Genomic DNA, 25,892 nt, shown 5'->3' with positions numbered 1-25,892 from the left:
TGATGGTTTACCAAGTCAATTGTATCAATTGTATATCGGTTCACCACCAATGGAGTTTATGATCCGTATAAAGGAACAATGAAAACAGTTTCGCACCGAATCGAATTTGAAAGGATGGAACGCGCATGATCCCGTTATAACTGAATTTGAGTTGTTCCCGATTCGAAATTCAGTTAGCGGGTAAAACTATGACGGCGACGTTAAAAGATATTTGTCGGGGTTGGAAGTAAAAAGGAAGAAAAGCTAAGAAGCTTACCTTGTTCGTGGACGACGTGTTGTGATAGCTAAAGGTAGAACGTTGTTTCGACGTATCCGAAGTAAGTTTTACAGGTGTTTTGGCGCTACCACTCGAGTCCGTTCCGCGGGTCACTTCGAGACTTTCGGGAACCGTCTGCAGGGTGGAGCGCATGGCAGACGACATGGTCCCCACTACCTTCTATTTATAACTGTTCACATTACCTGAAATAAATAAATATAATTAAGAAAAAAGTCAATCAATGTTTATAAATATGAGTTATCTTTTATCTTAGTTAATGTTAAAATGATTAGTTCATTTTCTGAGATAGGGTAAAGTAGTTGATCCTAGGATATTATTGAATAAAGAGATATGTGTTATATTTGAGATATGTTTAGCATCGTCTTTTGAAGATGACCTATATGCTTTATAGATCAAATAACTATAGTGCTAAGAAACGTTCATTATTATTAAGCATTCATTATTAAGAACAACACAAAACAGAGAGCACTTTGTCAAAATCATTGCCAAACCTTCAGTAATAGAGAACGCACCTCAAGAAGAAGAGCCTAACTAAAATATACACAGACATAATTTGAACAAATTACGTTTCTATATTAGCAAACCCAGCCTTGCTTGGACAGGCATAACTCTGATTTAGATAGATTTTGGTATCGATGAGGACAGTAATGCGGAATTTGATGATAATATTGATAATACAGAAGATATTTTGACATAAGTGATAATAATGCTAAAGAAGATGGAACCATTGAAGCTCTGAATACAGGCAAAACAGTAACTTATTTCGCAAAAAAATAAATTTTAATGGAGCATAACATAATGTCTCATTTGTTAGGTTATTCAATCGAATTGCTTTAGAATTGATCGCGAATTTCTACATTCCTCTAACAGCGCAATAATCAGCAAAGAACAATATATAAACAAAATACTTTTTCCATAAGAAAAAATATGTATGAATTGAGGAAATGTTGATATGATTTCGTGATAGATGTAAATTCTGGATACACATGACTATGAAGAATAACTGAAGAAAAGAATAAAAGCAGTATAATAGAAGGATGCCAAACACATTATTTTGTAAATGGCTAGATTTATATTAATCTAGCCATAATCTAATTTCTTAAGAAAACCTCAAATTGTTGCAACTCGTTAATACAGGTTTGTAACCAGTGGTTTAATAATAAAGCTGCTACAAGTAGTCCCAGTAACCAGTACAAGTAGTACTATGAATTATTTTTGCTCCAAGTAATAAGAAACTAGAACTTTTAAAAAGCACTAGGAATAATAAGTAATTTTACTTGAATGTAAAAACTCAAGAGCTCAAACAAAGTAACTTCTTCTTTAAGTACTTTAAAACAACTTCCAGTACATAAATTACTTGTATTGTAAGTACTGGAAAACCGATTGAATAAGGTAATATCCCACCAAACCTTATAGTTTGTTGCACTGTATTAGCACGCTACCATAACAGTATTTAAAACGGTGTGGGGTAATTTTAATTGGAATTAATAAATGTTTTTACAACAAAAACAGATTGTATTTCACAAGATACTAATATTAATTTTTTAATATGAATATGTTACATCAAAATTATAAAACTAGATAGAGTAAACAACTTACATAAAGTAATTTTAAGTACCTTTTATGTTAAACAAGACTAATGTATCCAGTACATTTAAAGCAAAGTACAGAGAGTAAAAATATTCGGTACCTACAATTTGAAAGTACTAGCAATAAACTATTTAAAGTATAAAAAAGTACTAAATACTTTACTTGCAGTACATTCTTACTGAAAGTAAGAACTCAACTGTTCAATAATACTACTTAATTCTATCTTCTCATAAAAATTAAAGTATCATGGTTCGCCGGCACCAAAAATTTATATACCACCAGTTATACAGCAGAAATTACTCTTAATTTAATTCTGAACATGTTTTATTAATACATTTGTTAATGCTAGCAATACAACGTCTTTTATTGAAACATGCATTAAGTTATGAGAATATCTGAAATGGTTACTTATTAATAATTATTAGGAGCAACAATTAATTAAGTTGTTGTTAAAGATAACAACTTTTTGGCGAATGTTATAAGAAATCAAATCAATAGTTTCGGAAAAACGAGCAAAATCCATTTTTTTTTAATAAAGTATTTATATTTATTTCCTTTGAAACGTTTAACATAAATTGTTTGTATTAACCCACTTTTTCAGTACCGAGTATACTATATTTGGACTATCGGAATGCAAATATAAAGTAAAATACAGCAAATTCTTTAGATATACATACTTCTGAAGTATACGTTTGTTATTTACTTTCTTAAGAGCGAAAAAACCCTTGAACTTTATTTATTTATGTGTTCTTAACTCAATATGTTTATGTTGAGACTTAAAGTTTTTGGATAATGTTCGTCTCTACAATAGAAGAAGTTTTTAAAACATATTGAATTTCGTTTATTGTAAATAATGAAACTTTCAACACATTAACTTGAAGATGGCGTTTAAAGTGAAATCGGCCAAGAAAGAATAATAAATATAAACTTCAGAAAACAGTTAAATTTTACTTTATTTAATAATCGTAAACACAAGAGACAAAATTCATTTAAATTATTGACCGGTTAATGAATTCAAATTATGAAAGTGCGGATTTGTTTCCTTTTTGAAACTATTTATGCAAATGTGCTTATATTAGTATTTCTCCAACTAAATTTCGTAATTAAATTTCTGATTTAAAAGTACATAATTTTTATTTTCACAAAAATACATTGCTATGTATTAAATGTCTAACTATTGACGATAAATTTATGTTCATCTTTATTTTTATCATTTTGTATCGCTACATTAGTTGTCCTCATTATCACTTCTTCGTAAGACTATTTATATTCATCTGGGATGTATATAATAAGTTTTACTAAATTTTTGATGGTCACCAATTCACCAAATCTAAGACTCTTTTTGCCAAAATGTAATCAATGTGATGTTAATCTTGTATTCACATATATCCTAATCAAATCAATGTATTATTCCATAGCATAAATTTTAAATTTTCTGTCACAATACACTTCAGCAAGTATACGTTTACATTTTTAGTCTCTCCCTCCAGATATGTATATACAGAAATTGGATTACTTCGTTTTGATAATACGTATGCAAGCAAAACGCATGTCGCCCTATTTTTCTAGATAAATATTTAATGTACAGAAATTTTTGGAGGTGGAAGATTATGGATGAAGCCAAAGACTAAAACTTAAAGACTGGCGGATACAAATAATCTTGCCAACAGCACAGTAAGTATTAATTACTTAAATACAGACTTTCAACTGTCGTAAGTTTATCGCATGTGCTACAGGCACCTATTTTGTGCTCATCCATATCTAATCTTACGGTTTTCAAGGAAGTGATTTCTATAGAAGTTTTGATCTACTTACATAGAGAGGTTCGGGTATTCCCCACATAAATTTCTTAAAAAAGTTCTAATGTTGATTTTAGCACTTAAGTAGTTAATATTTTTGTTCATCGATTATTGCACGAATATTTTCAGGGAATACACATTATAATAGATAGTGTACGTATAACCACATGTTTTTGTGAATATTATTATTAATGATTCGTGAAAGTTGGTATTAAGACGGTGATTTTAAGATGATTATTTTGCTTCTGGGTTTCTCTACAAAACTGTATAATATAGCTAAGCAAATTGTGAATACGTAATTTGAAGGGACTAAGTATGGGAAAGGTGGTTGTAGAGTTTATAATTCGGATAATAGAGACCTTGAGGGTCCCTTCTGTGATCTCAATCAGGTTTACGATCGCATAAGATGTATACAGAATAATAGGATTCAGGTGTTGAGAGTAATAATAAACTACCAACTAGATAGTCCATCATAATAAATATGCCCAAAGGACAATTTTAAAATTTCTGATTTATGATTATGTAAATTATTATTAGAATGGAAAAGAAGGCTCGCTGATAATATTGAACGATAATACCGCTATTATTAATGAAAATAAATGTGGTATATTACGGAAAATGTAAAAAGTAATGAAAATCATATGACACCTTGGATTTTATTTTTCAGCTAGTAATAATCTTACAGAATATATCTTTTTCGACTCTTGAGTTTAATGTTTCGAAGCGCGCTTTAAGACCGGTCTACTTCGCTCTTTGACATTCAATAATATCATACGTACTTGTAGTCCGGGGCTTTGTAGTAAGCTTTAAAGTGTTTTCAGATTCCAGTGAAGTACAATGACGGAATGCAATACAAATTATAGTCCTTTTGAGGATGATTTTTGGTATAAACGTTCTTTTATATGTACATTATTTAATAATAATTAATCTCATTTCTCTAATTTAAACACAAATCTCATTGAATTTTGTTTGTAAAGAGGAAACCTCATCGTAACTAATAACGAGATTCAAAACTGATCCACCACGCATTGTACTTAGAAACTAATTAGGTTAATTAATTTTCAGAATACCCCTAGTACAAGACTTCGCCTACGTAGTTTATCTAAAGAGAGATTAAACATTTACAAATTTGAGATTACTATTTAAACTTGTTTTCGTACACAATAAATTCCAGGAAATATTTCAACAATATAAATTATTTTCATTAAAGTAAGTTATTAATAATTTATGGATAAATACACAAACCATTAGTAACGAAGTGTCAAGAAAATTTTCTTTTTAAATATTAAACATATTTATTGGTGATATCATTGAAAAACCCCGTTCTAGCGTGTAAGAATATAAAAATTCTCAGAACGTTAATTTGCTATTAAAAGTGTCATAATAACAAGTTGAAACATTTCGATTATATAATTTATTATTAAACGCGTTTAATTTTTTTAAAGAAAAAGTCTTGACTAACCGATTTCTCTATTCGTTAATGAAGTAGTGACTCATAAACACATTAAGTGTGATCTCCTAGTATAACAGTGAATGGGACATTTCTCTATAACCCCAAGGCACTCCGACGAGCTATTTTTAAAATAGACTGATGAGGAGAAAAAGTCGCCTTATTTAATATAAGACCAGGCCAATCTTTTCACTTCAATTTCACATGATTTTTTTTGCTACCACTAGAAAGTGTGAAAACATAACTTTCGTTTCTTAGCGCATTTTATTGACACTCAAATTTTCAAGTGTCAAAAATGATATCTAATATTATATTTTGAAGTAATATCTTGTTATAAATTTGACGTAATCTATCAAAATGTACTTACAAAAAGCAATGGTCAGTTATTGGCAAAAAGGTACGTGATTCAAACTGGACTAATGCTAAAACTATTTCATACGGACGAAAAAAAAATCTTGATGAGAGTTTGTGTAAACGAAGCGATTCCAATTTGGCACAAGTACACTCGCGAAAACAACATTCGAACAACTGTCAGCCGACGCTGTTACCAATCTACCGGAACGAAGAGCACTAAACAACACCGGGGAAAGGAATGATCGATACCGTCCGACTCTCAACCAAGAGCCGCTTCCATAAATTATGGATTACGCGGACGTCACGCTTCTGAAACGTCTCTTTTCCACTCCGAAAATTGTCTCGACCTGATCCAACTCGGTCCTAATGAACTTAGGGGACAGTGTAATGTGTGATTAAGATTGTTGTTTTCTACGCGTTGAAAGTCAGTGAAAGTATACGTGATGCTGTTTTCATACTAGTTGGGACCGTAATATGGTTAAATTGCGTAGATTGCGCCCCTTTCTCTCTCACGAAACCATGTACCCGAGATTGAAATTGACGTGGTAATAATTAAGTGGTATGTAATTAAGTGTGTTAATGTTACTTTAATCATAATCTGGATGAACTTGCCGTTGGTTACGGGAATGCTTAGCCTAGATACTGATTAAAATCAATAAAACGTGTCTAGTTTTTGGATTTATTTACATAGGAATAAAACTGAATTTGATTTTTTAAATTTTTATTCATTTGAGTAACTTTTATAATTGGTGTAATCTACCATACAATCATCATGACCACTCAAAAGCGGCGTACTTTCTTTTACTATTCCGTGTTTTCTAACGCGCATGTAGGTTGGTTGTTGCTATGGTCGGTTAAATACGACTCTGGATTACAGAACGCCACGTTGAATCCGTTTCCAGAAGACAATAGATTGCCGTTCCGAAGTCTTCCCGTGTAGTAGCAGCACCAATAGCTAGCAAAGCAAGCAGGTAGGCGTCTGTGGTAACCAGCGGACCGACCCACTTTCGTCTTCCCGTGTCTTGGCCTGTCTCAGTATGTTGTAATCTACGACGTGGTTTATGGTGGACTCAAGACGAACACTTCGTGAGTCACACCGAGGAGTTTCAAAACTCTTGTATACCCCAAATGAAATTGTATGAAAATTAAATGTTAATTGTTAACTTTTGTTGAATTTATTTTGTTAAGGTAGTAATTCTATTTTAAACTTGAGTCGTAAAATCACGAAATCTAAACATACACGAAGCCACTAGCAGCGAATAAACACTGATAATAGACTTCAACACGCGATTATAACACTAAAACAGCTATAGGGCGTAAATGATTCGTTTCATCGATTTGCCGCCTCTATAAATATATTCTTTATCTAGAATATAAATAAAAACTTATATCGAGAATTGTGTTTAAATATTAAAATAGAACTTCATATCGAATCGTATAAGAATCATAAAATCAATATTAAGTTGTCTCGAAATCTAAACGAAGTTAAAAAATAAATTTGTGTCTATTAATATTAGATATCCTTAGATTCAAACAAATAATAAATACAGTAAAACTAGTTAGTTAGTTGTAATGCTAGTGTTAGTTCTAATTTTAATTGTTATACAGCGTTAAATTGTTGTATATTTTTCTTGAACTAAATCTGGAACTAATATTAGACCTAGAAAAATTCGGGTTTAGCCGTCTTAAGAGACGTACGGCTGGCTAAACCCGAATATTTCTAGTTGTAGGTCTAGTGTTAGCACTAGTTTTAGTTCTAATTTAACAGTACATCGTTTCACGCAATGGTGTGGATATCTAGTCGAATTTGTGTGCATTAAAATTATTCATTCAACCAGTTTGAAGTGCAAATTAAAAATGTTTCATATAACAGACTTTTGGCAATAACGTACAATCCCTTCCTCGTATTAATCCGTTATATCGAGGATTTACTGTATTTCAATGACAGATATGTTCCATACACGATTAATTAAATAATTAAGTAATCAAAACGCATAATGAATATTATATTTCATTGAATGGATATATGTTGGTCATTTGATATCGATAGTGTGTTAACATTAGAAAACCGCACGTGTAAGAAAAGATTGAAACGCATTATGAGACTTTTAAAATTAAATCGAATATAAACCGTATGCAAACCAGATTAAAAACAGCTGTGGTCGTGTTTTGCAAAAAAATTCAATTTAAAAACACTTCGTTAACATGTTGGAAATTTCAAATTTTAATTGACATTGTTTTCTCCCTCATCTACGATAATTAGTTTTAACGTACAAAAATTATAAAATGTGGTGCTTCAGTGTGCCAGCAATTTCCGAAATATTTTAGCAAGGCCGTGTAAGAGGAGTTATTGAAACGATGCCAAAATAACTTAGCGCATAAATTTAAAAGTCAAGAAGGAAATAAATGACCGCGATATTGCAATTTGCTCATACCGCATTGGAAACGCTCAGCGCCGCATTAATAATTTATGAAGTGTAATGATGAGGAAAGTTGTACAAGTAAGAGGAAAATGTCAGTGGTCGTTATGAAAATCAGTCTGAATGTGGAATCGCATATAATAAAATTGTTCAAGTATAAAGCGTTCTAACATTCACTAAGGGTCAGTACCATTTATTCCGTACTGATAACATAATGTTTAATAACTTTCAACAAAAGCCGTCGTAAAATTGAACGCTATCGATCAGGCCCTTTCATATATTGATTCAATTCTTACGAGGCTCATGACCGCTAATAACAGCAAATACTTAGAACAATACACCATCTACGTCCTAAATTCTATTTATCCGCGACTGGGAAAAATAACCTTCGCGATAGCCTTTATTAAACACAATAACTACTGACGACAATAAGAACGAAAAGATTAGAAAGAGAATGTTGCGTTTTATGAGACCCACATAGATAACGACGCCATGTGCGACGTATGGTTGATGTCAATGCGTTATTCGTGTCGTCTTCTTTCCGACTTTGGTGGGATGCCATATGACCGAACACGAGTGAATCACCAAAGTGACTGAGTTGCGGCTAAAAATACAAGCTTACGAGCGGAGAAGTACCTTGCCACAGCACCAACAACGACCGAAAACTGAAAAAAACAAACAAATAAACCACCAAATCAACGAAACGAACAAACGTATACCCGTATAAAGAATCATCACCACCGAGCACATGTACGACTCTGATTCTTGAGGCTATTACCCTTTGTGCTATTTATTGAATACGGAAAATGTGCCAAAATCCTTCGCGACTAACGTAAAACCATTAATCAGCTTTAAATATTTACTATTCCTGATGTCTTTTCAAAGACTCACAGATTATTATTTTATTTATTTTTTCACACGATGACGGTGTTTATCTAAACCAGATTGGAAAAAAAAAACAATCAGTCATTAACGAGGTCATGAACACACACATGCAACGCATACACCTGACAAGGCCAAGGTAGAGAAAGCTTATGTTTGATAAAGTTTCACCAATCAACGAATATAAAGTGTTTAAGTAAACTGTGACATATGAAAGAAGCTTAATTAATAAATTTGGATAATTTAGTTTTAGACTCGCATAAGATAACCTGATTTGTCTCTTTTGTAAAGAATTGTTTTATAGTCATAGTGCTAGAGATACAGATTTGGCGAAGTGTATTGACATGATGTATTAGCCAATTAGAGTGCGAGAATAATCGATAAAGATCATGTTGAACTCTGTTAACTTGATAGACATCCACAAAACAGGGGTAGAATATGTAAAATTGTTTGCGTATTCAATTACAACAATCTTACATTATCTTTTTGGACATTTCATAACTTATTTTAAGATTACAAACGGTTTTCAACAAAGATATATATTATGTAATTTTTTGTATTATAAGTAGCACTGCGTTTGTTCAACAAAATCTTTATCATGACGTTAATTTGTAGAACAAGTTGGTTCAGTAAACAACATTTTTATTTCTCTCTCCAAATAAAAAAAATGTGCCGTTTTAAATATTTCATTTTGACTTTTGGTGTTTTATATTAGCATTGCATATTACAAATGTGTCATATTTGAAAATGTATCCAAATATTTGAATTCAAATGGACACTATCCATTGTTGGTGCTAGTTGTTAAAACTTGTGAATTCAAAGAAATACCATTAAAGTCTTCAATGTTTAATAACAAGTGAGGTGGTAGAATTCATGACAAGTAAAACAATAGCACAATAGCTTTATATAGGTCACCTGATGGTTATTGTGTCAATAAACCAGCTGAAGATATTCTGTATTTTGATAAAAATTTTCCAAATCATTTATTGCTAACTTTTGGAGATTTCAATATCAATGTCATTGATAACTTCTCAGAAAAGCAGACCTCTAGACACGATGGGCGTTGGAATGCCCAACTAGGTCAAATCGATGTACATATACACAGACAATTTATTTTCAAATTATTGTCTACCTAAACTTAAATGTGTAACTATCGAAGAGCATGTTTCTCTATCTAAAAATCTAAAATCTCTAGCTAATATGAATGTTATCGTCCAATTGATTCCTAAATTATAAATGAAACAGCAACTGGGCATGAGGAATTTGACAAAATTTGATTAGTCCAGGTTTTAGTAACGCATTTGATTCTGTGGATCGCGTCTACTTCTATATAAATGGCAGTTTTATGGAATAAGAGGGGTGCATCTCATAAATAGATTGAGTACTACCACTCCAACATCAATCAGTGTATCTATTAGTCTACCTCTCTACGCCCATGATAGAACATTTCTAGTTTGAGAAAGTACAATAGAATCTGTGAACAACAAATGTATCGAATTTCTGGGTATAATAATGTTAAGTTAGACTGATTTTTCATGATTTGTCAATGTAAACGACTCATGATTGCTCAGGCTTTGAGGCCGCTAGAGTAGCTTATTCCATTATGTTGGCACATCAGGTTGGAAATCAGCTTCGTGTGATGGATGTCTTGAACAAAAATAGTGTTTACGTGTCCTTGACAACCTTAACATAGGGACACTGGAGACAACAAGCCTAATGTAAAATCATGTCATAAAAAACTGTTATAACATAAAGGTTTATAAAGTTTAAATAAGAAAGTATAGCAACTGTATCTGCCAGTTATATCTGGCGTGCTTGATATTCATAAGAATGAAATTATGATCAACTATCAATTACATAGCTACAAAACTCTGCATAATTGTTGGCCACTAGTTGTTTTAAACTGTTAAATGTCCCGGTATTTAACTCAAGACTTAACATTCAAAATATGTTAATATCTTAATATATTTATAGCTTCGAAGATTTCTATACAGAAATTTGTGCTCTCGTACCGATTAATTTTCGTCAACTTACTGCAAACTATCACCGTTGAACAGTATTTTTACAAAATAGTCTATTTTATATATAATCTGATTTTATATCCTAACCATTTATATCAAATTTCATGTCTTTGATTCTGGTATGTATTTGTTCCACTGCCTCGTCTTGTTTGATTTAAAATTACCACTGGCGTGCAGGTAATAGCCCTTTTGTTTATCTCAATTCAATGTACCATAAAGCAATTACCATGTCAATGCTGTAATGGCACCACTGCAAAGCGTCATTTCCTCAAATATTGTGTTTGCACTAAAGCGTTTAATCCCAGTAATTCTAAGCTTTTTCGATTAATTAGGGTTCTGTTGTCTAATGAGCTATTGGTTTTCTTGTTAATTAAAACACAAAAAAACTCACTTAGAAATTATAAGCATAACTAAATCTGTCCTGATAAGAAACCATTTCCAAATATCCTTTATCGACCATCGAATATAATACATTTCTTGTAGTGAATGATAAAGCCAAAACATTCAATACCTATTTATCACCATTTATGCAAGTGGATGCTGGTTATCCAAATAAAATTTTCAAACATAAAATTTTTTTAATGCACAAAGCATATTTTAATCTTTTTATTATCTTCATCTTCTTATTATCGAAGCGGGGTTGTTATTTGCGTCGCATGAGTTAGGTAAAAGGTTACTCGAGAAGCTTTTTAATTTAATTTTTTTTTTGCTACTTTTCTTTTTTTTTTTAAGTTTATTACGAGAAAGCAAAATAAAAGTAAAAAGTGTTGTAGATATAAAAGCAGACAATGTGGAGAAAATGTAATACTGGTCAAACTTCTTTTTTATTTGTTCAAAAATGTTATAATCATAGCTAAGACCTAATTCAATTATATTTTTACTTTCTCTTTAGGAATTTTTTATTTCTGTGTTTATTGCTATGTTTATAAAGAATCTGAAAGCTTATTCTTTACTGCTCTTCTTTATCTCGTGTAAACAACCTATAATTAACAAAATTAAAACCTAAAAAAACATAACCTAAAATTTGCGTACCTTAATACAATAATTTTAATATTAAAGATGGAATAGATTCAATAATATCTATAATCAAATCTATGATCAAACAGAATCAATAACATTCACATTTTTAATTTTTTTAACCTCATTCTCCGTAATTATCTTCACTGATGTCACCGTCGTCATTTTCCGACGTGGGTGCTTCATGCAATAGATATGATTTCATCCATTTTCAAAGTCTATTGCCGTGTCATGTTGCTTTAAATATAGAAGATACAAAACCGTTTCATTTACAGTTCAAAAATTGTAGATAAATCTTCAAAAATCTTCACAACATATCGAAATACGAATTCTTTTAAAACAAAATAAACTGCTAAAAAGTCAGTCCACTGGAAAAAAAGATTTACCAGTAAATCTTTGATGACAGGTAGCACAGATAAGTTAACATGACGAATGTACACGTTGATAGTTCAGGTGGAATACTATGAAAAATTGGTTTTGGTTAAATTAAATCTTTGCCGATTGAAAAAACAAAATTTTGTAACCGTTCTCTTTCATCAGTATAGTAGTTAAAAGTATTTATTTTATAGAAGTCACTATTTATTTATATCAATATTTGTTTTGTAGTAATGTCATCACAGATACATACCTAGTTATATTTTTATACCCTTAAAATGTACATTTCGTTAGATAACATAAAACTCCGGCTAGCTTGTAATTAAACCTGATATTCAAGATTATTTGCTGGGTTGTGGGACGACACAATAACTAAAATTCTCGGAACAACATTTATAAAAGGCACTTTCTAGTGACGGTTTTCATTGGAAGTGGCCAAATATGGTTAACTTTAGAATAGACTTACAAAATTTCATTATGACCACATGTCAAAATTCGTAAAAACGAGCCCTTCACTTCCGCTGAACTTTTTAATAAACCATTCGTTGTGGTGCTGTTTATATTTCTAATTAAGCGTTTCCTGTCAAGAAGGCTTTAAAGTTTTGAGAAAGCAGGCTTTTAATGGTCTTTAATAAGGGATCAATTTTTCTTCTTGGCTAATATTAAAAAAAATATACTCTCACACCAGAAGAGCTATGGGTTCATCCCAGTTTGTTACGATTGTGCAGATTCGCCGATTAAAAACCCCTATTTATATCTTTGGTAATCTTTCGAGTATAGCACGCCTTATTAGTACGGTACTCAATTTACACATACTATGAATTGATGATACAGAAAGTAGAGTATCACTTTCTCAAATGTCAATCTTAACGCATAAGATGTATCTTAATACTGTAGTGCAAGACTTTTTTTCTCTGATATTCTTCTCTGCTTGTGTATGCTTATGAATTGTAGTGATATCGGGTATTAATTAATTCTTGGTTTGCCTGTGTTTCAATCTGCCTGTCTGAACTAATATTTCAAAAAATGTTCCGATATCTCATCCTTACTAATACAAGATGACCCATAATATATAAACCAATTCTTGCTATATGAAGCTGTAACTTTGTAGAAGAATAAAAAAGTAATGCGCCTTTTAATGTGAACTTGAAGATTCCAGTTTTTTTATCATGTTTCGAAAATGATATCGTTTAATTTGTTGATTAGCATTTTTAATTAAAACTCCACTTCTTTACGAATAGTTTTGAGGAGTGTCACAGTCTGTAACTTGCTCTCATAAACCCATGACCTTAAGTAACCCCATAAAAAGAAGTCTAGAGCGGATATAACAGACGATTTTGCAGACAAGCGGAAATCATCAAAACACGATATCAGATGCTCGGGAAACAAGTGTTACACAATGTCGGTTGTGACTCGTGTAGCATTGTTCCATACTGCTGGTATCAAATGTCTTGCTGTCTCAATTCATTCAATTATATGGACTAAAAATATTATTGATCATGACTCTGTAGCGCTTATCATCCTCAATTGCGCTCAAATTCTAAAAATAATAGTCCATTCATTCCTCCCGCTTAAACAGGACACCCTGCAGTGATTTTCAGTGGATGTAATATAATAACTCTTCGTGCATTACTCGCGGATTCTTCAGTGCATTATGACTCATGAGTTTTACCAAAATGTGTCGCAGACATTTGGTGAAAACGTGAATTGCGTGGCACATCGTTTGGTCTACGGATCCACTACGTTATTTTCCTGGGAACCGTCCAAGACTTCCTCAGTTCCGTGTTATTACAGTCTCCGAGTCGTGCGGCTAAACACCGCATTGAGTAACCAGTAACACAGTTAAGAATACCGTGACAATTATTTCGCGTTATTCAGGCGTACGGCATTTTCCATTGATTTATCAAAATCGCATTGCCATTCGACGCCATTTGTAAAATCGTGCCAATGATTTTCCGATAGTCGTCGTTAAATTTAAAGACTGTGTTTTTCATTGACTTATTGTCTTTAGGTTCTTATAACATTATGGTAATAATGTTAATAGCAATAATGTTTCATTATCTCTGTAGTTAACTCGTCCATCTGTTTTCTTTTAAAATTTTCTCTTTTGCGATTGAAGAGCTCTTCAAGTTCTTGCTCTTTTAGAGCCTCTTTGTAAGTAGATTTAATTTCGGTCTAATTGCACGGAGGTAAAAAATCAATAAACTGTAATAATTTCCACTTATAGAGGTAAGAACTAGAAAAAATAACCCAGTTATAGAGGCCTAAAACGTCCTACATTCAGAGGTATTTACGGCGATATTTAAATCCCAGTTATAAAGGTTTCCCACTTAGCCAGGTCCATTTATTCATGTTTGACCGTAAAACAGCACAGATTAAAAATCGAAATTCCATAACGAAATTTGAAAAAAAAATTTTGGGTGAATGATGGTGGTCTGCTATTTCTTGGATACTTATTTTTGATAACTCAGCGCTTTTAAGTATATTTAAATATTAAAGGTCTTGTGAGTCACTAACAAGAAATTTTTCTTGTCAACACTTTGTAAAAGGTGGATCTTCATAATCAACAAGTTTCGTCATATTTTGTGACAGCGCACTGATGAGACGTTATATTCCGGGTTGGTCGTTCGCCAACATACGTCCTCGATTATAACGAATAAGTAATTTAGTTAACGGTTTAAAACGTAAATACGCATGTTGAATGCGTATATATTTATTTAGGACATTGCAAGCTTTAAAACTTGAAATTTAAAAAAAAAGAAAGTTAAAAACGAAACTATTTTGTTATGAAAATAAAGAATAATTTACTCAGGTACCATTTAAACAAATATAAAAACTCATTTGAATAACAATACCTTTAGAAGCAATGACATCATTTCGCTCAGCGTGAATGACTCCATCAACTGAGGTGTTTTGCAATAGAATGAGAACGGGTACAAAAGATGATGCTAACAGTTTTGTAGATAAATGGAACGTGTCTTGAAACAAAGAAGAACTGGGTGGCGGAAAACATTCGGCCCTAACGCAACGGATTCTATTTTTTGCATCAACTTAACGAACCAACTAACTAACCAAACGGTAAATTTTGCAAGCGATAGATTGTTACTCGACCATATGTTAAATTAGACTATGTTTAAACCGGTTAATGTTCATCTTGAATTAATGGTCTATTTTTAAAAAGATTTATTCAAGTTAAATTTTCTAGTAGAGATTAAAATGTTATTATAGCATAATTCGGAAACAGAATATATTGACAGAATTTAATTGGAGTATTTGTAACTGTGGTTTTGTTGACTCTGAAAATGAATTTAATTATAACGTCTAAAACAGATTTGAGCCGCAAATAATTGAATTAACAATCTGTTGTGTTAAAAGATTCCTTTCAATATAGATTTTGTAACAAATACGTTTAATAATAATAAATAAAATAATTAAATAAATAATTGAAGTATTAGTAATTCTTTTTGAATTCAAAAACATAATAAGCAAAAAAAAAATAAAAATGCTTTGATGTATTTTTATGGCGTGACCCAAAGGCATATCAATAAATCTTGATAAATATAAACATTACATTTGTATGGATTTCTAGATGAAGGTCTCCGTTACCACTATAAAGCTACATATATCACATTTACGGCCAATAAAATTCCTTGAAATTAGTTGAGACATACGTGTAAAACATAATATCACATATTCCTCGAATGTTACTAAAAATATTTAAGTCCAACCACAATGTAAACCGTTAGTTATAAGTTTAGGTTTACTAATATAATCAAGCAATAGCATTCATCCGTAAAATTGGGTACATAAATCCTTAATGAATAGTCAAAGAGATTATCAAGTAGGGCGGGATCGTAAACATCTATTTATGTGGTTAATTAAGTATATTAATCAATCTTTAATTAGCAAATTCTTAACTTGAGTACCACAAAAACTGTTTATTGTAATTTCATCCTTGAATTGAATGACTACCGCATTCTATTCTGATGCAAAAATATGGAAACAGATGACCATAATTAAAAAGCACCATTGTCATTCAAATTCAAAGAAAATTTTCATACTAAGCGAACGAAAATAACGGATCTTTACGTTAGAAAGTAGAATGATTCTTCTTATAAGAGACTGTTTGAAGACTAATTTTGCGATAAATCTGCAAATTATTAGATTGTTGAAAATAACTTTTAAACAAATTTGTAAATATAAAGTACTTATAAAAAGATAAATAAAAGAATAAAAAATGTTTATAAAAAGATATTTTCGTAAACACTATTTATAATAGATGGTAAATTATAGCAAAAAAAACAAGAATAAATCTACACACTGAAGTGCGGTATTACCATATAAAGGGTTCTACTTTATGATTTCGGTTGGGATAACCTCTTGGCCGGACGGTCCAGTGAATCCAGCATTTTTATCTTACATTTGCAGAAGCATTATGTAATATGGATGATACACAGTTAATATTATAGTTAATAATTTGAAGTTATTGCTCAAGCTCCTACATAAATATTATTAAACGTTACTTGCTTAATATTATCAATGGTAGTTCAAATGGATACAGATGAAACGGTTTGTTCAGATATTGAAAATATTTAATAATTATACCGCAAACTGCGCAATCAAAGGTTAAGGAATGGCACAGGAAGCTCAACATAAGTGCTAGATGAAAGAAAGGCGAAAAGAATATAATTGTGTGCAATGCACACTACACGATCAATACTAACTACTGCAGAATGCAGTAATGATCACTTATCCCACCTTACACCTTTACGTGCCTTAAATGCTTTGTATGCTTTATATGAATGTTCAAAATAAAGTACATTATTTTTCGCCTTGGAGTTCCTTATATCATTTTCAAAAAGCCTTGGTTGCTAGTAATATGCACAGAATCAATAAACAGTTGCTGTTGAAAATACAAGTGTAGAATGAGAGAATACATATGGGTTTCCAATAACTTCAATATCTTTCGTGTTATTCAATCGTCTTTGTATACGATGTTCCACAAGCTGCTCCCATAACAGAATTGTTTTCTGGTCAAGAACAAAAGCCTCTTTAGAGAAGATTGTACGCAAACATTACGTAATCAAATAAAAACGGAAAACATCCAATTCTTTCAATTCATACAATACTTCGTTGAGCATCAAACTTATTTAACGCCAGTTTCTAACAACCTCCCATAAGTCACAGAAGCTTGCAACAATTTCTTTCATTTACAATGCTGAACATAACATAACGAAGTCTAACTATATGGCATGGCATGATTCACCGTGGATACTATTTGTTAAGGGGGATTCCGGTCAACAGTCAAAAAAAAAGTGCGAGTGCAAGAGTTCGCATTATTTTGAAAGATATTGTGTACGCAGTATACATGGAACACTAACGCGACTGTTTCATTCCGAGGCTGTTGAAGATATGAAGAAACAAATTTGGGCTGCGACTATCATAAAAGTTCCACAGATGAAAAGCCTCATCAAAACTCTCCCGAAAGCTGACAGATGGTGTAATAGCCAAAATCACCGCCACACTTGTTAGATTTCGCCACTAAAGTCCACCTTGAATTTATAAGTTTTGAAAAAATTAAAGCCCATTTGACAAGACTTATGATGAGCTACTTGAACGTTGCTTAGATGCAGAATCACAGAATAATAATGATGGGAGTAAAAATTGGCCAACAAACAGAAAAGAAAGCAACAACATTAAGGTACTCCCCCACGTACGAAAAAAACGAACAGCGTAACACGAGATAAAATTGTCAACTTGTATGATATGCACCACCTGGAAGAAGGACTCTTTTATGGTGCTGGAAAAGCAGATCAAATTGTAAGTATTCAATAAACAATTTTCAAATTGACTCATATTGTTTTGTTTATTCTAGTTCAGAAGATAGCATCAAACATGCTTTAAGAATATCATTAGATTATTTGCTGTAAATGAGCAGAACAGCCGTAATCCTGGGTACCGTGAAGACATGTTTTTAAATGGTTAATTTTTTCAAGTCAATATGAATTTGTCGTAGTACCTTAGGTTGTAAAAATTGTATTTGTGCTAATGACTCTTTGTATACCATATCTCCATATAAGAATTAAAATAGGATTTTTTATTTTCAACATAGAACAAGACTCTGCAGGTAGTCCTCCAGTTATGATAAGATTCCGCTCTATATTCGTCGTAATTCGAAACGTTTTGTATTATTCATTTTATACAAAAAGCATTTCTATAAACAGAATAATAACGGGTGGCATAAATATATTCGTTCAAAAACTCCGATTCATCTTTTATTTATTGTTTAACCGTATGAACATTATGAAAACTTTAAAATCACACGCTAAATATTCCAAACGGTTTTGAATTACCAATTATCAGTTATTGTTACAAAAATCATTATTTCCCAAATAATAATATTTTCAGGCAACATGGTAAAATTTATGCTAAAGTTACAGCGTTTAATTTTATATGTAAAATTTCTAAAAATAATAAGTACGTGATCATGAATATTCCTTTATTATCAAGCTGGATAATATATTTACTTTGAAACTTTAATAACATCTTAGTAACTCTCGAATTCTCTTCTCGAGTCTCTACGAGAATAACACAGCATACGTAAGAGTTGAGGACGAGCTGACTGACCCAATCCAGGTGGAAAACGGTGTCGGGCAAGGGTGCATACTCAATCCCCTCTTATTCAACATCTACAGTCAGTGGACCACGAGGAAAGCCTTGGTAGATTGGAATGGAGGAATAACAATGAGTGGCGTAAAAATTAATGGAGGTTCCATTACGCCGACGATACCACCCTAATTGTGGCATCAGAAGATAAAACTAAAGTTATAATAAGTAACCGAGCGCACGATAAGAGACCTGAAATAAGGAAGATGGGTAATATCGACACAATCAATATGTTCATCTACCTTAGCTTATTAATTTCTAACGAAGGGGGCTCCAGCGGAGAGATTAACAGGAGAAGCGCACTAGCGAAGGAAGTCATGCCTAGACTAACAAACATATGGAAAAGTCAGCAATCTCTTTGACAACGAAAATGAGGTTAGTAGAGCCTGGTCTTTCTTTACGGATCAAAGCGCTGGTGGTTAAAGACAACGGACAAAAAAACAATCGATACCGCAGAGGTGTTTTGCTGACGCAGAATGGTAAGAATTTCGTGGGCACAGAAGAGAACTAACGACTCAATACTACAGCAACTGAAACCCAAAAAAAAAAAATTAATGCTAATCGTGGTGGCTGAAAACATCGCGAAATTTTTAGACACGTGGTGCGAAGAAACGGCCTCAAAAGGCTTAGAGAGTTTTTCGCAATATTTTGCTAAACATTATATTGCCAACATTCACGACACATCTGATTCTGATCTATCACTGTAACACGCAATAAGTTAACTAATATAAAGATTTTAAATAATAATATTTTAAAGTAGCAATAGAACTTGGACAGTATAACCGCATTTTTCGCAAATTAAAAACCAGCATTCGAATGAATGTCCTAAAATGTGTATGAATATATTTTTACATTTCAGAAGTTACTGCCGTTCACCAACTACCGAAATAATCATCATAGCATTAATTTAAAATCAGCATAATTCTGATACCCAAGTTGCTACAGCTTCTTTATGAATATTCATACGTCCGTTTTGACATTTCTCGCTAGAACAGTTTTATCAACGTTCTTGCAATTTGTAGAATCAACATTGCTAGCATTAAATGTGAACTTTCCATATCTACGCTTAAATCATTAAAAGTCTTCATTGCATAAATTAGGCCTTCCCACAATCATGGATTATTCCATTCATTATTCCTTTTGCAGCTCACATTATTTTACGTGAATTGTCCTTTATCATAGTTGAAACAATTGAATGTAACAAATCTTGAATGTGCGAAATTCGCATTAAATGCGAATTGATTTAAGCAATAAATTGCATAACCGTTAGTCCGTAAAAGTTAGATCGTATTGTAGCCTTTTGGTCCAAATAGGTTTTTCCCAATTAAAATACACTTCTAAGTAAATCCCCAAACATTTAGAATTCAATTTTTAGCTAAGGTAAACAAATTCCTTTGTTTAGCATGTTTTGTCCTCTTTCTATAGTACGTTTTTCTACATCACAGTAATTATTATGTCCTAGATCACGTGTACATAACAAAGGGAGAACTCGACGTACGACTGCATGATTTTAATGATGTATAATATTTTTTGGTAATAGGGGAAGCCAAGATATTCAACACAGGTGTCGAGAAATACGACTGGTGTGAAGTTATCCATAAATCCCAGCAATAAACTTAAAACATTAATAATTCCGTAACTAATACGATTTGGGTAACCAAATTTCACACACAGATCACTCTTACCCTCAAGAACAGCTAACCACCCCCATTTGGTAAAAAAAAAATTTTTCAACCCTCACCCCCGAAAAAGGGATGTTTTCGCCCTGATGGGCACCTTCGAATTAAACGAAATTCTACCACATAATAGAACACACTTCTAAGTATTTTTATCAATTTTCAAAACACCGTAAGCCCTAACGGTTTTCGAGAAAAAAAATCAGTGTTATAAACCGCGGATGGGACTTTAGGGGTGAATTTGACCCCGTTGGGCACCTCCAAAATTGACGAAATTTTAGGATGATTTAGAGGATGCCTTTAGCTATTGAAATCAACCATCCAAACACCGTAATGTATTACGGTTTCGGAGAAAAAAAATGTGTTATTAGACACTATAGGTATACAGCGCGGCGCGGACTTTGGGGGTGAATTTGACCCCGTTGGGCACCTCCAAAATTGACGAAATTTTAGGATGATTTAGAGGATGCCTTTAGCGATTGAAATCAACCATCCAAACACCGTAATGTATTACGGTTTCCGAGAAAAAAAATCTGTTATTAGACACTATCGGTATACAGCGCGGCGCGGACTTTGGGGGTGAATTTGACCCCGTTGGGCACCTCCAAAATTGACAAAATTTTAGGATGATTTAGAGGATGCCTTTAGCGATTGAAATCAACCATCCAAACACCGTAATGTATTACGGTTTCGGAGAAAAAAAATGTGTTATTAGACACTATAGGTATACAGCGCGGCGCGGACTTTGGGGGTGAATTTGACCCCGTTGGGCACCTCCAAAATTGACGAAATTTTAGGATGATTTAGAGGATGCCTTTAGCGATTGAAATCAACCATCCAAACACCGTAATGTATTACGGTTTCGGAGAAAAAAAATGTGTTATTAGACACAATAGGTATACAGCGGGGCGCGGACTTTGGGGGTGAATTTGACCCCGTTGGGCACCTCCAAAATTGACAAAATTTTAGGATGATTTAGAGGATGCCTTTAGCGATTGAAATCAACCATCCAAACACCGTAATGTATTACGGTTTCGGAGAAAAAAAATGTGTTATTAGACACTATAGGTATACAGCGCGGCGCGGACTTTGGGGGTGAATTTGACCCCGTTGGGCACCTCCAAAATTGACGAAATTTTAGGATGATTTAGAGGATGCCTTTAGCGATTGAAATCAACCATCCAAACACCGTAATGTATTACTGTTTCCGAGAAAAAAAATCTGTTATTAGACACTATCGGTATACAGCGCGGCGCGGACTTTGGGGGTGAATTTGACCCCGTTGGGCACCTCCAAAATTGACGAAATTTTAGGATGATTTAGAGGATGCCTTTAGCGATTGAAATCAACCATCCAAACACCGTAATGTATTACGGTTTCGGAGAAAAAAAATGTGTTATTAGACACAATAGGTATACAGCGGGGCGCGGACTTTGGGGGTGAATTTGACCCCGTTGGGCACCTCCAAAATTGACAAAATTTTAGGATGATTTAGAGGATGCCTTTAGCGATTGAAATCAACCATCCAAACACCGTAATGTATTACGGTTTCGGAGAAAAAAAATGTGTTATTAGACACTATAGGTATACAGCGCGGCGCGGACTTTGGGGGTGAATTTGACCCCGTTGGGCACCTCCAAAATTGACGAAATTTTAGGATGATTTAGAGGATGCCTTTAGCGATTGAAATCAACCATCCAAACACCGTAATGTATTACTGTTTCCGAGAAAAAAAATCTGTTATTAGACACTATCGGTATACAGCGCGGCGCGGACTTTGGGGGTGAATTTGACCCCGTTGGGCACCTCCAAAATTGACGAAATTTTAGGATGATTTAGAGGATGCCTTTAGCGATTGAAATCAACCATCCAAACACCGTAATGTATTACGGTTTCGGAGAAAAAAAATGTGTTATTAGACACTATAGGTATATAGCGCGGCGCGGACTTTGGGGGTGAATTTGACCCCGTTGGGCACCTCCAAAATTGACGAAATTTTAGGATGATTTAGAAGATGCCTTTAGCGATTGAAATCAACCATCCAAACACCGTAATGTATTACTGTTTCCGAGAAAAAAAATCTGTTATTAGACACTATCGGTATACAGCGCGGCGCGGACTTTGGGGGTGAATTTGACCCCGTTGGGCACCTCCAAAATTGACGAAATTTTAGGATGATTTAGAGGATGCCTTTAGCGATTGAAATCAACCATCCAAACACCGTAATGTATTACGGTTTCGGAGAAAAAAAATGTGTTATTAGACACTATAGGTATATAGCGCGGCGCGGACTTTGGGGGTGAATTTGACCCCGTTGGGCACCTCCAAAATTGACGAAATTTTAGGATGATTTAGAAGATGCCTTTAGCGATTGAAATCAACCATCCAAACACCGTAATGTATTACTGTTTCCGAGAAAAAAAATCTGTTATTAGACACTATCGGTATACAGCGCGGCGCGGACTTTGGGGGTGAATTTGACCCCGTTGGGCACCTCCAAAATTGACGAAATTTTAGGATGATTTAGAGGATGCCTTTAGCGATTGAAATCAACCATCCAAACACCGTAATGTATTACGGTTTCCGAGATTGTCTGAAATTTTAGGATGATTTGGAGAGTGGAATTTTGATAGAAAAAAAAACTTTTGATAAAGAATGAAATTTATTATATTAATGGTCTGTTTTACTTATAATTAAATTGTGTAATGGATTGAGAATATTATTATAATTAGTTGCTACCGCGTTCCAAACCGCTTCCAATCCTTGTTCATTTAAGTGAATGCCATCCCTGTGTAGAAATTTGTATTAAACACATAAGAAAAGAAAAATTTTCACGTTGTGTTACCCTTCCATCATGTTTCTGTTAACAATTGCTTCAATGTCGGTACAATTGATTTGCTTTTCAGCACAAAACCGTCGAATGTAATGATTGATTTCCTATAAAGGCATAGAGAGTATTTATTTATAGCATGACATAGAAATTATAATATCTTACGTTCACAGACTCGAAGTTTTTGCAGGGAGGAATTGTGCAAATTTGTATTCCTTTAGGATTTAAGGAAAGAAGGAAGCGGAAGAGGTGAGAATATTGGGACTTTAGTTGGGATGGTGATGTTTTGTGGAGTATATCGTTAGTTCCTATCATTATAACGATATGTCGTTCAACAATATCTCCACAAAACCAAGGGGAACATGTTTTTGGAATACACTTTGCGCGCCGCAAAAGTTTTAGTATTGTTTGACCGCCTACTGCTAAGTCGAGGAAATATTTTCCGTTGCTTGTCCGTTTTGATTGTCGTCCTAAATATATATAGCATTAGTAGGAATTAACTTCATATCTGTTAAAACAAATACTTACTTTGTATAGTACGTAGCATTCGGCAAAAATTACTATCGCCCAAAAACAGTAATTTCGTCGGCATCTTCGCTGGTCACTGGTTTTAACAAGAGATAAGCAGAACAACTGATCTCTGCAATAGCTGAGGAACCTTTATATATTATTAAGTTCTTACCTGTGTTACAGTAATATCGATGGCTATGATTGGTCAAAGCCGGTGTAAGTGTACTTACAATGCACTAACTCGTAAGCCACGTACCTGCTTAAGTGACCTTTTTACTGAAAAGAAGTTAAAAAGGAATTCCCTGTACATTTATTAACATCAAAAATAAGTTTCTGAATATCACTATTTCTTTATTAACTTCGCGCTTCTAAATGAAGACGTCGTTACCTCGCCAAATATTAATATATATATATTATATATTTAATTAAATATAACTATATTTGTAATTTATAATTTATATTATATATAAATATAATAACTTATTTATACACAATATATTATATACACAAAAATATTAACGAAAATATCGAAGCAGATTGATTCTAAAAAGAACCGATAAAATATCCATAAAGCGCGAACTACAGCAAAATATATCAACTAGTGATCTCCGTCCCCAATAGAATAGTTTAAGCACATTTATAAGTTTACTCCTCACCCTTCTGGCAAAATCTAAAAAAAAACAAAGGCGCTCTAAAACAACGCCGAATAAGTCGGCAACTATTTTCCCGGAATGCACTTATAATGCAAAAAATATGGACATATTTTTTCCTTAATACCTGCGCCTTTTGTAACTGCACGTGGCGGAGTTCTTACCCTTTGTCAATAACGACTAAAAGCTCATAAAACTACAAAATGCCTTTCTTAACAAAATTTATTTTTTCCATGAAATATTAAGAGTTTCGCAGTTTTCATAATCTATTAAAATCGCTAAAGGCACCTGCTATCTGGTCTACATACGTGTACAATTTAATAACAAATTTTTTTCTCTGAAGCCGTTAAGGGTTACGGTGTCTTGACGGTCGATTTAAATCGCTAAAGGCATCCTCTAAATCATCCTAAAATTTCATCAATTTTGGAGGTGCCCAACGGGGTCAAATTCACCCCCAAAGTCCGCGCCGCGCTGTATACCTATAGTGTCTAATAACAGATTTTTTTTCTCGGAAACCGTAATACATTACGGTGTTTGGATGGTTGATTTCAATCGCTAAAGGCATCCTCTAAATCATCCTAAAATTTCGTCAATTTTGGAGGTGCCCAACGGGGTCAAATTCACCCCCAAAGTCCGCGCCGCGCTGTATACCTATAGTGTCTAATAACACATTTTTTTTCTCCGAAACCGTAATACATTACGGTGTTTGGATGGTTGATTTCAATCGCTAAAGGCATCCTCTAAATCATCCTAAAATTTCATCAATTTTGGAGGTGCCCAACGGGGTCAAATTCACCCCCAAAGTCCGCGCCGCGCTGTATACCTATAGTGTCTAATAACAGATTTTTTTTCTCGGAAACCGTAATACATTACGGTGTTTGGATGGTTGATTTCAATCGCTAAAGGCATCCTCTAAATCATCCTAAAATTTCATCAATTTTGGAGGTGCCCAACGGGGTCAAATTCACCCCCAAAGTCCGCGCCGCGCTGTATACCTATAGTGTCTAATAATAGATTTTTTTTCTCGGAAACCGTAATACATTACGGTGTTTGGATGGTTGATTTCAATCGCTAAAGGCATCCTCTAAATCATCCTAAAATTTCGTCAATTTTGGAGGTGCCCAACGGGGTCAAATTCACCCCCAAAGTCCGCGCCGCGCTGTATACCTATAGTGTCTAATAACAGATTTTTTTTCTCGGAAACCGTAATACATTACGGTGTTTGGATGGTTGATTTCAATCGCTAAAGGCATCCTCTAAATCATCCTAAAATTTCATCAATTTTGGAGGTGCCCAACGGGGTCAAATTCACCCCCAAAGTCCCATCCGCGGTTTATAAGAATGATTTTTTTTCTCGAAAACCGTTAGGGCTTAC

At 33.4% G+C, this 25,892-nt stretch overlaps 1 long non-coding RNA gene across 1 annotated transcript; it reads right to left on the bottom strand.

The window, feature by feature from the left end:
• Nucleotides 1-23,170: 23,170 nt before the first annotated feature.
• On the bottom strand, nucleotides 23,171-24,968 carry LOC139431518 (uncharacterized). Its single transcript, XR_011641614.1, has 4 exons — nucleotides 23,886-24,968; nucleotides 23,523-23,827; nucleotides 23,373-23,464; nucleotides 23,171-23,315 (listed from the first exon to the last, which is right to left on the bottom strand). It is a non-coding gene; the product is annotated as an uncharacterized lncRNA (long non-coding RNA).
• Nucleotides 24,969-25,892: the final 924 nt, after the last annotated feature.

The sequence above is a fragment of the Onthophagus taurus genome, chromosome 1, assembly GCF_036711975.1.
Source record: "Onthophagus taurus isolate NC chromosome 1, IU_Otau_3.0, whole genome shotgun sequence".
NCBI lineage: Eukaryota > Metazoa > Arthropoda > Insecta > Coleoptera > Scarabaeidae > Onthophagus > Onthophagus taurus.
The sequence above is the reverse complement of the archived record's forward strand: the minus strand, read 5'-3'. Positions and strand labels throughout refer to the sequence as shown.